The sequence below is a fragment of the Lichenostomus cassidix genome, chromosome 2 (assembly GCF_008360975.1).
Source record: "Lichenostomus cassidix isolate B80296 chromosome 2, HeHo_3.0, whole genome shotgun sequence".
NCBI classification, from domain to species: Eukaryota; Metazoa; Chordata; class Aves; order Passeriformes; family Meliphagidae; genus Lichenostomus; species Lichenostomus cassidix.
In genome coordinates, this window is record NC_139482.1 from 136697007 (window position 1) to 136701606 (window position 4600).

A 4600-nucleotide genomic window follows, 5' to 3' on the forward strand; every position below is an offset into this window, starting at 1 on the left:
TTGTTCTTGATTTGGAGTTTGAAGAGAAGAGGAAGATAAGAGGGAGAGGGAGAGCGAGAGAAGAAGAAAGAAAAGAAAGAAGAAGCCTCCTTCAACCATCACAACACTAATCAAACAGTTGCTTCTCACTTCTCTGAATTATTTGCACATCTCAACCCTTCTTTTCACCCTCTGACCTCCTTCTTTTAGTTTATTTTTGTCTTTATCATCCTAAAGTGCTGTGTAAGTTTACAGACTGTTTGGTGCTTGTCAATATATTTATATAAAATAAAGACAAAAAATAATTGTGAATCTGAATACTGTGCTGATCTATCCTCATTGCCTTGCTTTTCAAAGCTTCAGAGCATGCAAGGAGAAAGCAAGACCATAACTTCAGCCTGTGTTGTCTGTCAGGTAAAACAGAACAATCTAAATTCTTTCAAGGATGTGCTGGGGTGACATGTACCTGTGCTCTGGAAACACTGTATCCCTGACAAAAGTATCTGTTCAAAATCCCTTCTTGTCCCAAGAGTCACAAATAGTGGAATCATGTTAGTGCAGTGACATTCTAGCTGTTGAGTGGCTGTTAATGTGTTTACTTTTTATGCAAGTAATAATTAATTAACTGTCAATGTCAAGACAGGTTCTTTCACATAGCTGAAATTTATTCATGTCTGTCCTGAAAACCAAACCTGGTTTTAAAAAATGTTTTTTCAACTACATATACTACAAAAAGAGATTTATGTCATGAAAAGGAAAAAAGTGTAATACAGAGGTCTTCTGTCTCTCTTACTTTACATTTGACAGTTTTAAATGGCTAATATTTGCTGTCTTCTGCAGAAATATCAGTTGAAAAATGCTTTCTTAAGGGTAAAATTTCTACATGGTATGCATCATTGTCCTTATGACTTCGTTAAAAGAAATGGAAAGCAAAAAGTAAAAATCAAGACTATTTCAATGTTACCTTTGCTATCTTCAGAAGTCAAATATAGGAATTCCACTTGATTCAGTGTTGAATAAAATGTGAATCTTGCATAAAGCTGGCTTCAAAAGAACCATTAGGAAAAAAGAATGTTATTGCATTTTTTTAAGCCTGAAGCCATTATATAATTTACTACCATTTTCATTAATTCTTTGCCTACACAAATTGGTTTGAGACAGCTTACTCTCCTCTCCTCTCCTTGAACAAAGCAGCATCACAAAAATATGGTTTAGAAATATTATCCATATGTTTCTTTAGACCGGACTTTTTTGGTGTTTGTTTTTTTTTTTGTTTTTTGGTTTTTTTTAATAAGTAAAGGAAGCTAACCAAATATTAAAAGTATTGGAAAAATTTGTCCAGATCTGTCACACAAAGCAGGAAGTTATATGGTCATTCACTGTGACTATAATCTGTTATGTGACATTTCTTAGTTAAGTTTTAGATCAAGCTTGTATATTGTAATTGAAATGTTGAAATGACAGATTGTAGGAAAGAAAAAGAAAGATAAAATGTTGAAACATATTTCTTATTGAAGTTTTCAACTTTGAATGCAAATTTTATTTGGAGTTGAAATTTCATTCACTGTATCAAATGGAAAGGCTACTCTATACAAAGGGAAAATCTTGCACAGATCTCTATAAATCTGGATTCAAACGATATAATTTTAACACATTACATTTATCCAAAATGTATTTTAAGGTTTACTTTTTCAAATCATTGCAGGAACCAGAAAAATCTCCTTGAATTTGGAAATTTCACCTTCAAATCTACCACACAGTAAAGTAAGAGGAAGCATGTGATGGCAGAACTTCCATACTATTCCACATAATTCCTCCTGTAGGATATGGAGCTATTTACACATCTGTTTTTTCATCTCAGCTCATTCAAATAAGTCCTTCTCCTTTCTTCAAGGGCAGGATGAGAATGAATGGGAGCACTCAAACACCACACAGACCTCTTCCTCTAGTGAGTTTACAAATCTTGATTCAGAAGTCAACTAGATATGAAAGGTTGATTGAAGGACTTCTCTAGCTGCTAGCTGAAAATGTTTTTACAAACCATATTTTGCTTTTAAAGATGAGTTATTACTCATTTTTCCCTGTTCAAGTACAATTTCTACGTATTATTTTCTAGCTGTGCCTTTCGTCATGCTGCCCTAGACCTACTGTTCTGTGCTTTGCATTCCAGCCTTGATTTCGATTTTCACATTTTCTAACCATAGAAATAAGACTTAGTGTCTTGTGATGTACAGTACTATAATACTTTAAAAAAAGCAGCTATCTTCCTGCAGATTTTCACTGCTGGATTAGAAGCTCAGAGCTGTGTGTATAAGAGATGATGAAACCCACTGATAAGGCTGAACAGAAGGGATTGTAAATGAATGTAATAAGTGTGTTTGAGGCAAACTAGATCTCTTGAACTTAGGCTATTAGGTGATAATAGGAATGAGAACCTTACATCCTTGTTTTGCTTTTGGATCAGAAAAGGGAAGTTTTGTTATGGCATCTGAGATCAGCATACCATCTTTAGCATCTTCCAGATCCTCAGAGAGCTCATTCCCACAGGCCTGTTTCCAGGTGGTTGCTGGAAACCTTCAGAGAAGACGTGAAGGTGAGTGGGGGTAAAATGTCAGATGCAGTTATCACCCAGATACCCTTCAGTCTGAAGGCACTCTGGTCAGAGCACTCTAGTCAGAGGAGAAAAAAATGACAGATTCCAATAGTTATTGTGCTGGTTTAAAAACCAATGGGAATATTTAACCCATTCAAGCTGCCCCCTTTTCCCTGGTCCCTTCTGATCATGAAGGAAACATTAAGGGGAGATTATGAGATTACTGAAAAATCACAATAACCACCAATAATATTATTTTAAAAGTGTACAAAAGTGACTGCTTTGCCCACAAAAGGGTATTCACCACTGAACAAACACAAATGCTTCCCAAAGACAGCACCCAGTGTTCCCCAGACAAAGATAAAATAGCAAGTGACCCTGCACTGGCCATATGGTAAATGGGAAAACAAAGGCAGTATGTCAGGGAGGCTCACAGCTTATCTATCTTCCTCCCAGCCCAAAAATAACAGAAAAACAAGGACAAGACAAAACCAGGTGTGACCTGACAGGGCTCTGAAACAGGTCAGGGGAACCTTTTCCTGGGCCTGACTTTGCAGGAGCAGGACTGGGGCTCTCAGTGGTTCTGGTGGTGGCAGTGGTGGATCCCTGCTCCAAGGGCTCGACTGCTCTCTCCCTTTTCTTTCTCTCAGAACAATGTCCTGGGCTTTTCAGCACTGTCTTTCAGCACCTAACCACAAAAATTGCCACTCAGAGGAAGGGGAAAAGGAACTGCTGGTAGTGGAAAGGGGCTTGGCCCTCTGGTCTGACCCAATGCCTGCACACACCCTGCCTCGAGCCAGACAAAGGATGGAGACCCTTCTGCTTCTGGCCTCAGCTTCCTTCTGCTGAAACCACACCACGGCCATCCTGTGGGTGCTATGGAATTAAACAGTGCTAGAAACTCCAGCCCTTTCCTCTGTAACCATGACAGTATATAAAAAATCGTATAAAATTATATTATATGCCAATGAATATAAACAGCGTTATCATTGACAAAGCTATGGTATTTCTTATACCAAATTTTAAACCCATAATTTCTCTTGTTAATGGTGTTAGCATCTGACAAGCAGTAGGGATGAAGTCAACTGTGTTTCCTTAATTCTTCTGTACTGAGGGAGAAATAGTATTCAAAGGTTATTTTTAAAGTGAGCAGTGTAACCCTCAGATATGTCCAAGCTTCCCAGGGCAGCAATGTATAGCACAGTATCACAGGGAAACACCAGCTGAGCCCTTGGAAGGGACTGAATTAAAACAGCAGGGCTGTAGCATTTAACAGAGCTAATGTCTCTGCATGATGCGAGGTGGTGGAACAGATTAAGTGTGTCTGACAGTGCTGTGAAGTGCAGCTCTGTCTCCTGTAATGTGATACTGGTTCCAACAAGTGTCATCTGTTAGGCAGCTGCTAATTTCAAACTGTAGTCCCTGTAAATGCCACTTTGGTCAACTGGCTTGAAATTTTTCTTCCATCTAGCAATAAAATAATAGTATTACTTGGTCAAGATGTAATCTAAAATGAACTTTGTGGAACTATAGTGTTGTTTTGATGCATTTTTTAAGAGATCTGGAACTATGTGGGGATTTTTACCTGAATTATAAACATATGGATTTCTAAATATTATATATCAAATACCTCAACAACAACTTCAGAAGATATTTCTCCAGAAAATTTAGCTCTGAAAATGGAATCAGACTTTGCAACCCTTCTCTAAAATTCTGACTTTCATGTTGGACACATTATTATCTCTAATAATTTGCAATCATTTTCCTGCCTTAGGAATAAAACATCAAGTCTCTTAAAAATGTGGAAACAAAAATTTGGCTTTTTGTTTCAAGAAACAGAAATTTGGCTTGGAGACAGGTTTAATAATTGAATATTTTTCATGTTCTGGATCTTCACTTTATACCTTTATTAGTATGGAGAAAAAATAACTCATCTTAAATTTTGCTATTGAGTTTTTTGTCATATTTAATAGAATGTATTGGGGCAATAGGCCTTCTGTCATTCATATTTCTCCATGGCATTTTTCA

General features: G+C 37.0%; 1 long non-coding RNA gene across 1 annotated transcript; it reads left to right on the top strand.

Moving 5' to 3' along the window:
* The first annotated feature begins 333 nt into the window (after positions 1–333).
* On the top strand, positions 334–4269 carry LOC146442351 (uncharacterized). The gene is made up of 3 exons (XR_014849585.1): positions 334–393; positions 2444–2572; positions 3223–4269. It is a non-coding gene; the product is annotated as an uncharacterized LOC146442351 (long non-coding RNA).
* The last annotated feature ends 331 nt before the right edge of the window (positions 4270–4600 follow it).